Here is a 16,651-nt window from a genome sequence, read left to right as displayed (position 1 = left end):
TGTGAGCCTGCACGGGGTGGGTGCCTGGTGGTGGGTGCTCAGCCCTGCACTGCAGCACCATGGGGGTGTGGAGGGCTCCTGTGGCCGTGGACATTTTGTTTAGGTCATCAGCTGGGGCTGCCACATCCAGATGGTTATCTGTAGTCATGGGTGCCCTGTCTCGCTGGCTGGGTGGCCATGGGTGAGCTGCCACTGGGCACATGGAGCAGGGCCAGGCAAAGAGAAGAGACACAGTGAGGCTCAGCTTGCTGACCAGCGCAGGCCCAGAGAGCTCAGGATTTATTGTTTTTTCTCCAGAAGGTTTGTAGGAGGACCAGGCAGGCCCTGGGGTGCTCGGTGCAGCAGCAGTGCTGCCCTGCCAGGCTCTGCCTGCAGCAGCACAGCACCCCCAGCCCGTCTCTGCCTGGGCAAAGGGAGCAGCACTGCCCAGGCCTCTGCTCTGCTGTCACAGCAGAGATGCCCCTGAGCTCCAGCCCTGCAGCTGGCAGGACCTTTCTTGTTCTACCACTACCCTGCCCTGTGCTGCTGCCTCTCAAGTAGCAAGCGGTGCCTCTAATGCTGCTGCTGCTGCAAAGCAAGTCCAACCTGTGCTGCTCTCCCCAGCCTGGAGGCCTCCCTGTTACCCACCACAAAGTGCCTTTGGAGCTGCTAACTTGTCCCTTGCAGGCTGAAAGTCACTGGGCATTTATTGCTGAGTGAGGGGAGATGTGCCCATCTGGGGGACAAGATGTGAAGTCCTGCAGTGGTGTTTTACAGCACCTGGCTGGGAGATGCTGCTCACTCCCAGAATCAGATATCAGGGCCTGGAGATGCTGCAGGGACAGAGATAGATAAGCTGCAGCCTCCTCCCTGTCCCCTTCTGCAAAGGACTGGTGGGTGGCTTTGAACACCACCAGCATCCTGCCTGGAAGGACAGTACCAAACATAGGGTGACCTTGTGGCACTGAGATGAGAGAATACAAAGGACAGAACAGTGTGACTGATCCTGTCCAGTGGGATGCAGGTGATGCCTGTTCTGTGAGATTTTCTCCCTGGAGAGGGATCTGCTTGGCCCTTCCCTATCCTTCCTGCTGAGCCCACCCCTGCTCTCAGAGCTCCTGTCCTGGCACCTCTCGAGGACGAGCAGTTATTGTCTGTCTAGAGGCTGCACTGTCAAGTACTCTTTCTCCCCTCACCCAGTTATGCCCCTAAAGATGCCCTGATCCCATCCCACCCCACCAAACTGCTTGGTTTACTCTGGGTCTCCTCCAGGAAGACTGTGAAGCCACTAATTCTGCAAGCTGCTGCCACACGCCATGGAAGCTGGAGCTGTCTGGGAACAGAAATGAAAAAGGAATGAGATGTGGCTGAAGATGCTGGGAGTAGGATGTAGACAGGGACTCTGGGAGGAAGAGCAGGAGTAAGCACTGATAGGCCATGTCCTGGTAGGAAGGCAAGTGTCTACTCAGGGCCAGCTTGACTTCAAGGCAGATGACAATAATAGTTGCAAAGACCATTTCTTGGTTGCTGATTCAAGTGGATCAGGCAGGCCCTGAGACCAGGCAGCTCTACATTTCCCACAGAGGCCCAGGCTGGGTCTTGGCAGCACCAAGAGAGTCTTAACCTGGTGAGCAGATCATACCCATGGAAACCACATAAACATGAGATGGAAGCAGGAACCCTGGGGTGGTGGGGCAACACAGGCAGATGTATTCAGCCTCAGTCCTCTCTGGCATTGTCCAGGCAGGGGCAATCTGGGCAGGAAGAGGTGTGCATTGGGATTTCAACTCACCAGGACTTCTGGTGTAATGCAAAGCACAACCTGAGGTTCAGGACATCAGCCCAGTCCTCATGTTCTGCAATTTCTCAATCTATGGACATGGGGGGTTGACAGAAAAACCACACATACTGCCTGTCACAAGCTGTAGCCACCCAAGCCCTTTGGCCTGAAGGAGCTCTATGAAGTAGGCAGTGAGTGATTAGGGGACACTTACCAGCTGCTCCTCTAACTAGTGTTGGTCTCAGGCTGAACAGCTGTTTCAGGCCTGCAAGAAAATAACAACATAGAAAAAGGGACAGTCAGTGGGGGGTGACAACAGCCTCCTGAAGCAGGAGGAGAAACAAACAGTGGCATCACCCATGGAGGGAAGGACATTTTCACCAGGGTAGAGCAGTGGGCATGGGGACACCAGCAAATGATAGCCCATGGAGCAGGATGAGAACCCAAGTCCTCACTCCCATCTGCTGCCCTGGGAGTCCCTGGTGGTTGTAGGTCAGGGTGAAGATCACACTCTTGTCCTTTGTACGTGACCTCAGGCATGGCCAGTGAGCATCCTCCAGAGCGTTTTGGGCAGGTTGTGGCAAAGCCACGTGTCCTCAAGAGCATCTGCAAGGCCAGTGGGAGCATCTTCTGCTTACTGACCCCCTTTCAGTAGGCACAGCCACAGTGGTCAGGAGAACTGTCTCTGGGCACATGCCCACATGAAACCAACACCCGAAGACACCTCTTGGCTTGGTGTCCCTGGAGGTTTGCTGTCCTTCTCAAAGCAGCTGCAAGGAGGTGCCCGCTCTCCTGGCAGAGAACACAGTGGGCACAGCAGGGCTCTGGGTGCTAGGAGAGAACCTGAATATTTGGCTGGGTGCACAGAGACCCATGCATGAGATGGCAAAGCTGGGAGTGTTCTCCTGGTTGAAGAAGCAAAAGCAAATGTCTTCAGAGGAGAAGGTTTCCCCAGCCATCATCTCACAGTTTGGCCCAACACCAATCTCTTCCACAATATTCTCAACTTAATAAACCGATCAGTTTGTGGAGCAAACCTTGGCTTCAGAGGCAATGTCTGAGCGTGGTGGGGTGGGGGTGCTTTCTAACTCCCCCCCTGAAATACGGCCCCGCGGTGGCCGTTCCTCCGTGAGAGGCAGCGCCGCGTGTGACCCTCGGGCTCCTTCACAAACCCCTCCACATCGGGAGGGGCAGTCACAGAAGCACCTGAAGCCGGGAGCCCCCGGTACCTGCTCACAACATATGGAACGGGCTGCTCTGGTGCTGCTGGTTTGCACTGGGGTCAGTTCACAGGCACCTCCCAGGTCACTCCTCAGCTGCCTGTGAAATTAACCTCTCTGAACTCGGAGGAGCTCCTGCTCATCTGCTGCTTTTGTCTCCAAGCACAGCTGTGGCTTACTAGGTTTCCCTGATCAAGAGCTGGTGCAAGGATTCGTGTTTCTTACTCAAATGGCAACCCCAGCAGCTGAACAGGGCCTGACCTTTGAGCTGAAAACCCTTCTGCTCCCTCTGCAGATGCCCCGAAGGCAGGACTTGCTGCTAGGTGGGCTCTTTGCTGGGCACTGCCTGCCCTCCAGAGGTGTCTTTGAACTTTGTCACCCATGCAAGGGCTTTAAAAAACTTGAAAAGACCACCTGAACCACCCAATAGAAAGGTGGGTTCATCTGGGCTTCACTACTACCCACCAGCATCCAAACCCTGATGTTTTTCCAGCAGGTTAGCACTGACTGGTGAGGAATGGAAAAGTACAGCACAGATGAGAAGAACAGATCCAGTACCCCCACACCCAGTTGGCTCCCCAGACCATGCTTTCAGAAGCCCTCCTTCTGGCAAAGGTGGGTTGTGACATTAACTTGACTTCTCTGGTAGAAAGACTGCCAAAGGCTCTTGCTCTTTGTTGAGATAGCTGAACAGGTCATACTGGCATGGCCCTGCATTCCTGTGGGGGCCTGACTGTAACTCAACACTGTCCCGGGCAGGCAGTCCTTGTCTTGCAGCAATCCACCTGTGGGAGCAGGACTGCAGCCCCCTGGCTCCTGCTGGGAGGCTGCCTGGCCTGTGGACACCGTTTGGAGAGGGCAGGAGGTGGCACCACAGGGCAGTGCTCAGGCAAAGACAGGTTTCAAACAGCAGACAGGTTTGCCAAGGTTTTCCCAAACAAGAGCTGTGGGTGTTCTGGGAATGCCAGTCAGCCCACTGCTGGAGAGCAGAAGTTGTTCAAGAGTAGTTAGGAAGGAGCAGGGTCTGAGGTGCAGGTGGTGATGAACTCAAACCAGCCAGCTCCCTGGGTGTGAACAGCTGAGAGGAGAACCACAGCTGCCAAGTTCACCCTGCCCTTGGACCCGGTAGGGTGTAACAAACTAGGTGTGACAGAGCTTCAGCTACCTCAGCTCTCAGGAACTTGAGCTTCCTAAACCCAAAAGAGCACCTGCCAGGAGCACCACTGTGGCACCACTGCCACTGGGCAGGGCCAAGTGCCACTGCTGGTTTTGCTCCATCCTTTCTCAGCCTTGCTGCAAGAGATAAAGTTACTGCATCTGGATGCCCCACCAGCCAGCTCAGCCAAGGACACTCAACTGCAAAGTGACTTAGGACACCTTAAGAGTGATGGAGCTAACACAGCTCTCCACACCCACATGGTCACTCCTGTGGCTCTGCCGGGCAGTTTTATTAAAACCTACAGAATCTTTCAGCACTTTTTTGTCTAGTGAACACTCACTGAGTTTCTTCTGGTCACTTCTCACTGTTCTGCTGTCACCACTCTGGGCTTACTCTGCTCTCTCCACCCTCCAAGTTCTCTGAACTTAGCAGCTCCTTGTCCAAGTTGTCCTTTACAGAGATGGCCTTCAACTCTCTTTGTGCAGCCTGGGGAAGTTCAATTAGCTAGCTCAATTAGCCTCCTCCTTCCACCCCTGTTGTCCCAAGGCTCTTGTAATTCATCTTACGACCTCTCTTCCATCCCTGATGAAACCAGTACTGATAGTCCAGAGTCCATAGACTCAAGTCCATAATTTCTGGTCCTATCTGGCTTGCTGGTCCAAAATATCTCCCCAAGCTGAAGTGGAGGAGTGGGGAAAAGAACCTAGAACTGCTATACCCTGACCATAATAGTCAACCAAGACCAGGAATGTCAAAAGAGCTAAATATTAAACATTATTACCTTACCACCAGCTCCCAAATCCTGAAAGGTCAGTCCCACCTCATCAGTCTCAAAGTGGTATCCTTGGCACACCGGAAGAAGTAAGTCATAGTCATGTTTAGGACATTCTCTTTAGGCTTGTAATAGTTCCTCAAAAGTTTTAACCACATCTTGCCATGGGCTTGGGAGCTCCTTCAGAGCCCTCTATAACGCACCAACATTTCTCACAAAGCCCTTCAGCTGCCTCAGACCTGAAGCCAGATATTTGATCAGCAGCAAACCTGTGACTCTGAATGCTGGAATCATTGCTCATTACTAGGATCTGGATGGCCAGCAGCCAAGTTGGATTCCCTTCTGGTGGCCAGAAGATCTTGAAACCTGGTGTGTCAGAGGTAGAGGTAGGATGAAACAAATTGCTATCTTGGTTTATCTGTGAGGTCACCGGGTATGTTTGCTGGGACTCAGAAAGCTCTTCCCTCTTGTGCAGGACTCTGTAGCTGAATATTCAGCACATCTGCCATGTCCTGCCTCCATGCAACCTACAAAATAGTCTACTCTTCAACTACCCCAGTTTCTAATGGGACACTGAAAAGTCTTTTTCAGTCCAAATCCAAGATGTGACATCATAAGGGAACAATTTTTGTGCCTTTTCTTTTTTTTCAAACTAAGGACAATTGAATGCAGGACAAATAGCTGTTTTTTAGGTTTCAGGGATTCAGGGACATCATGCCCCCAGCTTCTACAAATGCATTTCATCCTTTAGGAAGCAATGAATACATTTTGTTTTCAGGTAATTCTTTGGCAGAAATTCACAGTTACAGTGTGTCCTCTGGGAGTGCTGGGCTACATCTGATAGTTGCCAATTTTGTTGGGTAACCCACATTTTTGCAGGGCTGCACGGTCATTCCCATCTCACTCTCTCTGTCCTGCAGGTTTACAGCCTTTAACATATTCTCTTCACCTGACTTCCCCCAAGCACACTGGAAATTTAGATTCATGCTTTCCAAAACTGAATGGAATTTGGTGTTGGCTTCAAAGCACAAACACCAACAGCACCAGGAAGCAAAACTCGATGTGTGTCTCCAAGAGAGGCATGACATGGGCAGCAGCAGCTCCCTCCACAGCTTCTGCCAAGACACTGGCAGGTACCAAGTTGAGATCAAAACACATTTACTAAGAACTGGACAAGTAAAGAGAGATGTCACAGAAGCTATTGGAAAATCAGATGCAAGAGTGTTCAGTTACTACTGACAAGCTGCTATTCAAAGCATCCACTTGAAGGCTACCTACTGCCCATGTCCCATCTCCTGAAATACTCAGGCACCTGCTCCCGTGTGTTTTCAGCCATGATTGGCTGTGAGAAGAATTCCTTCAGAACTAAGGATCAGCTTGAACAGCAAACGTTAGTAAAATTTAATGGAGTTCACCTCAGGGTAATGTCAGCTAAAATAATCCAGATTGCCACTGCAGAGAGCTCCCTGATAAAGAGGAATTCATCAAGCAGCAACAGTTCAGCACCTTAGGAGAATGTAAATATGTGTTCACATACAAAGAAAAAATCACAAAACTCAAGTATTTCCTTCTAGAATCAGTGACAAGGACATTAGCTCTTGTAAAGGAAGTTTCTCTTTGTTCAATTGTCAGTTTACAGCAGAAACTCAGTGTAAGACATTGAAGATCAACTGCTCTACTGCCTTGAAGCCACAGAATAATCACAAGAACTGCCCTGACTACATAACAGACATTTTGTTCTAAGGCTAAAGTATTTAAACTTAAAGTATTTAAAGTACTTAATTATTACATTCTTAAGGTCTTTGTTAATTTTTTTTTTTTTTTTAACTGGGATCAAATGAGATTAGTTCTTACCAGAACATGAGCCTGTCCTCAAGTCCCTGAACTTAGTGGGAAGTCTTCTACTTCTTTATCAGCCTGTGGCCCATACCAGTTATGCAGATATATTTTTGCCTTTTTCAAAAGAGTCTGTGGAGCCCAGAAAATGATCAAAAAGAATTCTAAACCACTGACCTGCAAATGGTGATAAAATCTAGAGATTGAAAAGAATTACTAAGGAAACTGCTGAGCTGCTCAGCATGAGCAGAGCACCACTCCAGCAGAGATGCTCCATCTGTTTCCACCAGCAGCTCAGACCTCTCTAGACCTCACCATGCTGTGCCACAGAAGGGCATGGGACTCACTGCCCAGCTTGGACAACCCATCCCCACGGAGATGGTGATGTACACGATGGCTCAGCCTTCAAGGATGCCTCTTTGTCTCCCTTGAGTACAGATGGAGCTACAGGAATTCTCCTCTCACAAATGTTTCAAGTCAGACAAGCTGAAGGCTGAGGGTCAGCTGCTTCAAAGCACTTTCAGGCATGGCACTGGTGAAGACATTGTCCTCCCTGAGCTGTAGGTCTGCATGAGATCCACAGCATGAGATCCACAGGTGTTTAATCATATGACTACGTTAGCCATCTATGTAGCCTTCAGGGCCATGATGCGCTGAAGTAGCAGCCTGACTCTGCTGAAGGGCAGAGCTGCTTACAGCAAAATTAACCCCAGCCCAAATCCACCACAAATGAACTGCAGGAAGCTCAGCACTTTTGTCAGATCTGGAGAAGTGAGAAGGCCCAGTACTACAGCACAGAAATCACCCCTGGGGGGATGTAGGACAACTATTGATCCTTGCCTCTCTGCCTGTGTGTGCTGCGCTCGGGTGACTCACTGACACAGCATCATAGAATCATAGAAAGGTTTGGGTTGGAAGGGACCTTTAAGATCATCTAGTTCCAACCCCCTGCATGGGCAGGGACACCTCCCACTAGTCCAGGTTGCTCAAAGCCCCATCCAACCTGCCCTTCAACACTTCCAGGAACGGGGCTTCCAGTTTCCCTGGGCAACCTGTTCCAGCATCTCACCACCCTCACAGGAAATAACTTTTTCCTAATGTCCAACCAGAATCTCCCCTCTTTAAGCTTCAGAGCATTGCCCCTTGTCCTCTCACTACACATCTGTGTCAAAAGTCCCACCCCAGCTTTCTTGTAGGCCCCCTTCAGGTATTGGAAAGTTGCTATAATGTCACCATGGAGCATCCTCTTCTCCAGGCTGAACAACCCCAGCTTCCTCAGCCTGTCTTCATAGGGGAGGTGCTCCAGCATCTTCGTGACCTCCTCTGGACATGCTTGAGGAGTTCTATGTCCTTCTTATGTTGGGGAGTCCAGAATTGGACACAGTAAGAATTGGACACAGTACATGTGTGTCCTGGTGTGGACATATACCAGGATGGCCATGGGTCTGACTTGAAGATGTTCAGGTTAAGGACTGGAGATGACTGACTCTGGGGAGCATTTCCAGCAGAAGCACTGGTTTTGCTGAACCTCCTGCCCAGTGTCAAACACAACACACCCAAACACAGAGTTAGGAATTTGCCTTGAGTTTACCAGCAGGCATCTAACCCTGGTGACAACCATCTCCAACTCCAATTTCTGCTGCCACAGAGCATCCACCAGTCCTCAGCAAAGCACCTTTCAAAACAACCCTCAACTCACCTCCAGCTGGGTCACTGCACTGGTTTCCCCCGCCACGTGGCTCTGTGAGTTTCCTAAATCCATGGCTATGTTAATGTTCAGCTTCTGCTGTGTCCTACCAGGCATATGTGCTCTGCCCCCGTGGACCCACCACAGATGGGCTGGCAGCTATTTTTCCAGCGTGTAGGAGGCCCACACCTCTCTGCCATCTGGCACCATTCATTTCTCATTGCTTCTGAAAACAACCTGAAAATAACTCTGCTCTGATTAAGTTTAATGAAGCAGGAAACCCTCAGAGTACATTTTTCCCCCAATCATTTGCTTGCTGCTCTGTCTCACCTCCTGTCTTTATCCATCTTACCCTCTTGCACTTCAGAATCCATTCACTTGCTCCTGTTTTGGCTGCAGTGAGTGGACTGCTCAGTTTCCATGAGAACAGGGAGTTAGTGGGAAATGAGTGAAAAATCTAGAAAGGATTTTTAGTTTATGTAATAATGTAATGTGTAGCAATAAATAGAAATTCATAAGAAAATATGGATTCTACTCTACCAGGCAAGGGCTTCCATGAGTGCAATGAATGACAAAAAAAACCTCCTAACTCCTTCTGAAACATCTGTTTGCAAGACAAAACAGCTTGCTCCAGAGGAAAATGGGATCATTGAAGGTGTCCACATTGACAGCTGACCAACTATGGTCAAAGTCCAGTTAATAAGTCCAATGGCCCCTGAAAAATCTGCAGCTGTTATTGCCTCTTGCCAGTACGAGTTGCAGTACTCTGAATTTCCACAGACGTTGCTCCTGAATGTCCTTGCCCAGGGCTCCAGCTTGGAGGTGTTTTCTCTTTCTCCACCTGAAATAGGGTTTAGATCCCTCCTCTCTGCACAGCAGTGCCAGCACAGCTGCAGGCTTTTGTCAGAACTGGGCAGGAGAAGCAGACAGAGATCCTGGACAAGGCTGGTGAAGAAGCCTGGCACTCTTAGTGCAGCTTTTCCTGCAGGTCATCCTACCTCTGCTAGACTGTGCTGAGGATTTCATTTTCCAGATATTCTAACTTGGCACATCCCTACCACCTACATTCACTCTGAAAGAGAGACTAAACTATTGGAAGAAGGAAAAGAACACTACATGGTCCCTGAGCAAAGGCATCAGTGTCCATCCTTGGGAGAGACCTGAAAGCCTCTGTACATACCCACTCTGTGCACCCAGGTAACCACACTCAAACACAGCATCTGAAATGATCCCAGCACTTGGCTTTTGCCTGAGCCATAAAAACAAACTCTGGCAGTTTTGGCACCAATGCAAAGTTGAACTTTGCCATTTCACTTCAGTGACTGGACAACAATCTGACCAGTGCTTGTTTAGGTGGCAGGGTCTTTCTCACTGTTCCCAAAACACAAAATGAGGAACAATAATTATTCCCACTGCTTTGCTTCTGCCTGATTTCTGTTAATTCCAGATATCAAAGGAGCTTGTATTAAAAGTTTCAACTGTCCAAAAAAGGTTCTGCTGCTGCATCAAGTCTGGGAAAAAAAGTGTACTCCCTTTTTGGAAGCAAGGGAATGTCCACTGAAGATAAGTAGCTTGAGAGTGAACTGCATGAAAATAGTGACCACAGCACCTTTCCTCCCCAGTTTGTGTCCTGCAAACAGAGTCACCTTCAACCATAGCAGGAAAAGGCTCTTATTTTGCAACATTTCCATAGCAAAAGAGCATTGCTATTTTTGATCTGCAATAGACAATAAAATAGCACCTTCTTCAGTAAATGAAACACACCAGTAAGTAAATAACCACATGAACGACTTTTTCTGCCCACATCCTCTGCGCTTTGTATATTTGCCCCTCTGTCTTCAACTGGAGGTAGTGATTCCCTCAGACAGCTCAGGCAGCTCCTGAAGACTTAAGAAGTTATAATGTCCTGGCAGATTGAAAAGGCTGTTTGGAGCAGTGAGAGAAATCGTGGAGAAATCTCTCCCTTGACTCTTCTGCAGGGCACAATTATTGACACCAAGGTCTGGCTCTCCCCTCTGGGGTGATGGCTTCATCCTGGAGCTCCCACCTGGACCCAGAACGTGCTCAGTGGCAGAGCAGGACCTTGGCCCTGGGAGATACGTGTCTCAAGAATGAAGAATAGAAACAGCTGCTGGCATAAAGTAACAGCACTGGCATTGCTGCCGTAGGACTCTGTCAGCTCAAGGGCAAAACCTGATGTATTGCAGTGAGGATGATGATAAAAATATAAAGGCTTGCATCTTGTTCCAGCCCCTAAAAAAGGGCCTTGGCCAAGGCAAAGAGAATGTGGCAGGTTGGCAATAGTCGCTGTCATGTTCACATACTACATTTTGTGTGATCATCGTGTACAGCTGAAGACTTACACAGGTGCTTCTCATGGCTCCATAGCATGTCATTGTCACTAGAGGGGTGTTAAGATTGGAAGTGACCTTTAAGTTTCCAACCCTCTGCGTGAGCCTGGTAGAGGCACGGCCAGCACCTGCACCCAGGAACATCTGCAGGAAACCTCCCACCCCAAACCATGTACAGAACAGTTTGGGACCTTAAAGTTCATCTAGTACCAGCCCCCTGCATGGGCAGGGACACCTCCCACCAGCCCAGGTTGCTCCAAGCCCCATCCAGCCTGGTCTTGAACACTTCCAGAGATGGGGCATAATGCACCTACAGCTCATTCAGAGCTTCTCTCAATGACTGGTGAATGTTGAAATACACTGTGCAAAAATTATACATCAAAATAGCAAGACTTCATCCCTTCCTCTTCACCATCCAAGTTATTGGACCATGCATTTCAACAAGATTCACTACCTCAGCCAGGAGCTCTAAGTCTGATTGAGTCTGAAAGTCTATAAAAGGCTCCTACCTGCACCCTTGTGTGGCTTGACAGGTACTGGGCTTGTGCTGCCTCCTTCCCCAGGTGCTCCTTAGCTTCAGACATAACATCAGCACTTCTGTGGTGGTGATGGTGGGACTTCTGGTCATGGAGGCCATCCCTTCTCCTGGTTTCTGTGTCAAACAAGACGTGGGTTAGCCTGTCCAGATAGCTCTCCAGCTCTTCCTGGCTGTGCTCCAGTTGTTTGCCGACATTGCTGGGGGAAAAGGAAGAGGGTGGTGGGGAGCTTTTGCTTTCCCTCTGTTTCTTGGCCTCTTCCACATGTGGGTTCTGCTTCATCAGAATAAGCACGATGATAAGCAAGACCAGGCAGAGATACACAACCCAGACTTCTTCCATCGTGGTGGTGAGACAGTGAGGATCTGGTAGTGCCTGTTGAGGAACTCAAAGGGAAGAAGACAGAGGGGCCAAGCACAGTAGGTCGTCAGTGCTTCCCAGCTGTCAGCATCCACGGGAAGTACTGTTGCCAGCAATCAAAGCACTGTGGCAGCTGATGTCAAAGTTCAATTTCCTAAAGCAGTGTGGCTGAGAAACCTCCCCACAGCTCTAAATAGAGAAGCAGCACAGAGAGTGAGCAGCAAAAAAATGTAAGCAAGGAAAAGAACTTTGTCCTTAGAGTAAAATAACTTCAGTAGAAGGATTCAAGATCATCTGTCACAGATCCATATGATCTTAAAATAACAGTAGCTGTCCTCTTTTTTTGTTAAGGAACTGCAGGTTTAATGCCTGTTACTCTTCAAATAACTCCCCTTCTGTTAGAGGGTTTGAATCATTGTCTGGCGTGATGTGGTAGCCTTTTCTTCTTTCTAATGCAAAGATAAACTAGGATTGGGATTTTTCTACCCCAGAGGAAGATAACAGCACTTTATCCTTTAGGGGTCATTCGCTGCTGATTCCACAAGTCTGTCCTCAGCACTCTTCAAAAAACTGTCAGTGGCAGAACAGAGTGTTAGTCACCCGGGTTACAGATGCAGCAGCCCCAGTCTGTTGGCTTCCTTCTGTCTTTGCTGGTCTTGGGAGACCGAGTCCTTGTACTGGGACTGGCTGCTGGGACTCAGGAGATCACTTCAGCTGAACGTTGTAGGGATCCCTTTGAGATCCTTTGGAGGCTGTTCCTCGGGGACTCTGCCCCTGGTTACTCAAATCAGAAGATGGGCAGCCCAGGGAGCAATAAATGCATTTCCACTAGCCGAGCCCAAGGGAAGGGGTTGGAAGAACTTACCCCTTAGTGTTCAGCACCCAGGTTCACAGGCAGTGTGCGAGCAGGGAGGAGCAGCCCCCAGGCCACCACTCGCTGGCTCCCTCCTGGGGGCAGGGTCTGCCTGGGAGGGGATTGCATTTCCCAACCTTTGCTAGGGGGATCTTTTTACAGATGAGGGTGCCAAGACGAAATGGAGCTGAGATCACACCCAGATTTCTGCTGCCTCTGTGAGGAAACATTCTCAGGCTCACCTTGCCACAGAAACAACTCTGAAATTCTGCACTTTGTCCCCAGAAATGGGACCTTTCCTCTGCTTTGTTATGGTGAAAGGTCTGAGAAAAGCTGCAATGATCCTTCCTCCTCTTACTCATCTTAGAAGTTGATTCTCAGCTTTTACTTTTTCAAGCCCAATGCTGTGGACCTCACTTTGCTCTAGAGGCTCTGTTGCATTTCCAACCCCTTTTGCCTTGTCTTTAGCTCACCCCTGAGGTCACAACCACACTGGAAAGCTCTTGTAAGATCTTTCTGCCTACACCTGGCCCTGCTGGTGGGCAGGCACCAAAGAGATCCAGTCACCCCTTCTGCACCCATCTCAATGCACAGTGTGAACCCCAGGATGCAGGAAGAGACAGCTCAGAACTGAGCTCAATTTTCTACCAAAACTGAGCTACCCTTCCTTCATGCAACAACACTGGAACAGAGAACTCCAAGCAGATGAGAATACCTCCTTTCTTCCTCACTGCTGTACATCTTTAGTGCCTTAGGTCCTGGACCATTCCCCCAGCAACACGTGTTACAGCACTAGTAGAGCAAAGCCCTGACACTATTGTAATAAGAGATGTCATGGAAATCCTAAACAGCATTGAAATCCTAAAGAGGGAAAGACTCAAAGGGGAAAACATATTTAAAAAAAAAAAAAAAAAAAAAGTCATTAAGACCATCGTGGCTCCTGCAAAGAGGAGGATGGAGCAAGGAGAGCATTAGAGCATTTCCTCCCCTCTAATGTTTTTTGTTTCCTTTGGAACACGGTAATGCAGCAGATAGAGCAGAAAGCCAACCCTGTCTGGGCTGCATCCCCAGCTCTGAGGCCAGCAGGTCTAGGGAGGTGATTCTCCCTCTTTACTCTGCTCTGGTGAGACCCCCTTGCAGGGCTGGGTCCAGTTCTGGAGCCCTCAACACAGGAAGGACATGGAGATGTTGGAGTGAGTCCAGAGGAGGCCAAAAAGATGATCCGAGGGCTGGAGCAGCTCTGCTCTGGAGACAGGCTGGGAGAGTTGGGGTGTTCAGCCTGGAGAAGAGAAGGCTCCAGGGAGACCTTAGAGCAGCTTCCAGGGCCTGAAGGGGCTGCAGGAAAGCTGGGGAGGGGCTTGGGACAAGGGCAGGGAGGGAGAGGACAAGGGGGGATGGATTAAAACTGGAAGAGGGAGATTGAGGTTGGACATGAGGAGGGAATTCTGGAGTGTGAGGGTGGTGAGAGCCTGGCCCAGGTTGCCCAGGGAACCTGTGGCTGCCCCATCCCTGGCAGTGTTGAAGGGCAGGTTGGATGGGGCTTGGAGCAGCCTGGGCTGGTGGGAGGTGTCCCTGCCTATGCAGGGGGCTGGTACTAGATGAACTTTAAGGTCCCTTCTGACCCAAACTGTTCTGTACATGGTTTGGGGTGGGAGGTTTCCTGCAGATGTTCCTGGGTGCAGGTGCTGGCCGTGCCTCTACCAGGCTCACGCAGAGGGTTGGAAACTTAAAGGTCACTTCCAATCTTAACCATTCTATGATTGATTCTATAACAGCAGAGCTCCTTGGCAAGTAAAATAATAATCCATCTACTGATTTCTAGAAGCCATAAAGTCTTTTCTGTGTATTTCTCCTCACCAGGTATGTCACCCAGGTTCAGTTTCTCCTGGTCACCTGGTTATCCTGAGTCACCTGGGCTTGCAACTGGGCTACTTAGAATGTTGTCCTGGTTTGAGCCAGGACAGAATCCATTTTCTTTTTAGTAATTTTACTTTTCAGTTAAGTGTCTCCTAAACAACTGCACCTTCTGAAATCACCAGCATGTTTTTCAGAGAGTGTCTGTTCTAGGACCCCTACCACTGTTATGGTTGTTGCTGGGGTAACAATGTGAGTGGTTTGCAGAAAGGCTCCTGCTTATACCTGCTCCTACAGAAGCCAAGGTCACTGTTGGTTCTGCTAAACTCCTTATGCACTGGAAACGAAGGCAGGAAAAGGGTCCCAGCTGGGACCCTCCTGCGGGGAGAAGCAGACCAGAGAGGCGACCCAAACTGACCACAGTGTTCCACCCATATGCATCATACTAAGTATAAAGCTGAGGGACCACAAAGGTCAAGCTCTCTTTGTCCATGGCTGGTGTCCTGGGAGGACTTTGTACGTTCCTCTGCCTTTGATCTGGTCTGTGTGCTCCTGCATCCAGCTCCCATCTGCTGCTGGCTCCAGGAGCCCAGCCCAGGCCTTTTCCCCTGCAGCCCTGGTGGTGACGTGAGGATTAACTGGGGGAAGAGGGTAGTGGCTGTGTAAATATTTGTATATATTTTGTATATGTGTATAAATGGCATTATATTCTTTCTCATCAGTATTGCTGCATGAAAGATGTTCTGGTTTTGCTTCCATCCCATAAGCCTCTCTCCCTTATTCTCTTTCCTTTCCCCTTCTGGGAAGGGAAAGGGGTTAACAGAGGATGTGCCTTTCGTGTCATCGCTGGCCCAGCCTTAAAGCCCGATAAAAGTAAACTTATTTTTAAAAACCTGTTTGTGCAACCTCCTAGCCAGCCAGAACTTGACTTAAGCAACAAAAATGTAACAGCCTCTGGCAAAAACCACCAGAGGAGCCTTGGGCTCATACTGTGGGATTTTGGAGTTGGGGATAAAGGCTTGGAGGCAAATTTTACTCCAACTGCACTGGTGAGGCTGCACCTCAAATCTTGGGGTCAGTTCTGGGCCCCTGGGGACAAGAAGGAGATGGAGGGGCTGGAGCGTGTCCAGAGAAGGGCAAGGGAGCTGGGGAAGGGGCTGGAGCACAAGCCTGAGCAGGAGCAGCTGAGGGAGCTGGGGGTGTCCGGCCTGGAGACCAGGTGGCTGAGGGTTGTCACAGGCTCTGGTGAGGGACACCAGAAGCCTCCATGTCATTTCTGGTGGGGCTGAGCATTGAGGTGTCCCCTCAGCCCCACCTGCCTCATGGCCTCTCCTGGGGCATCAACCCTTTGCTTTGCAGGATGAGCTTATTAGTAATGAAATGGAGTGTCTGAAGCTGCAGACAGGATGTCAGAGGGCTGAAACCAGAAGGGATGTAGGGCTTGGGGTAGGTTTTGCTGGAGCTGTTGAGTACTTCCAAGATACCACTTTGCTGCACAATGCTTTTGCTTTTTAGACCTGCACATGTAGCAGCAAAGGGGCCCTGTCACCCCAGCAGTTCCCAAGAATCAGGCAGAATGCTGCCTGCCCCCCTCAAAGCCTGTTGTCCTCAGAGAAGCTTGGGGAGATACAGTATGTGTTCTGGTTTGGTTTGGTGGGTTTTTTGGTAGGAGGGGAAGGGCCCCAGGGTGGCTCCAGTAAGAAGCTGAGAAGATGCCCCTGTTTCCAAACCAGCCAAAGAGCCATTAGAGGGACAAGAGATGCGCCTCAGTGATTAACATACAAAAGAACAGCTGTAACACCTGAGCAGAGAAGCACTTAGTGGAGAAGAGCTGTGCTGGAGGGGGAAAGTGGTGCTGGTGGTTGGTGAGGAAGAAGGGGCAGAAGGGGCCCAAGCAGCAGTTTCCCTGCAGCCCATGGCGAGATGGCAGCTGTGCCCCTGCACTCGTGGAGGAACGTGGTGGAACATTCCCTGAAGGTGCCAGGAGGGGTGAACTTGGCCAGTGGACTCAGATTTTGTGGCCAGTGGATTTGCTGCCAGTGGACTCTGATTACACAGCTTTGGAAGACCCTGGACCAGGGGAGTTTGTTCCCAAACAGCCCGTGACTCTGTGAGAAGCCCAAGCTGGAGCAGCTCCGGACCTGGTGGGATGGACTCACTCATGGAGGAGAGGTTGGTGGAGGACTCTTTCCTATTGGAGGGACCCTGTGGGGAAGCAGGGAAGCACTGTAAGGAATCCTTCTTTCTGAGGAGGAAGGAGCAGC

At 49.9% G+C, this 16,651-nt stretch overlaps 1 long non-coding RNA gene across 1 annotated transcript; it reads right to left on the bottom strand.

Moving 5' to 3' along the window:
* Nucleotides 1-245: 245 nt before the first annotated feature.
* On the bottom strand, nt 246-12,603 carry LOC127390619 (uncharacterized). The gene is made up of 3 exons (XR_007890906.1): nt 11,294-12,603; nt 1,974-2,024; nt 246-1,312 (listed from the first exon to the last, which is right to left on the bottom strand). It is a non-coding gene; the product is annotated as an uncharacterized LOC127390619 (long non-coding RNA).
* Between the last annotated feature and the right edge of the window lie 4,048 nt (nt 12,604-16,651).

This window comes from Apus apus, chromosome 14, assembly GCF_020740795.1.
Source record: "Apus apus isolate bApuApu2 chromosome 14, bApuApu2.pri.cur, whole genome shotgun sequence".
NCBI classification, from domain to species: Eukaryota; Metazoa; Chordata; class Aves; order Apodiformes; family Apodidae; genus Apus; species Apus apus.
This window is presented reverse-complemented; position numbering and strand designations above follow the sequence as displayed.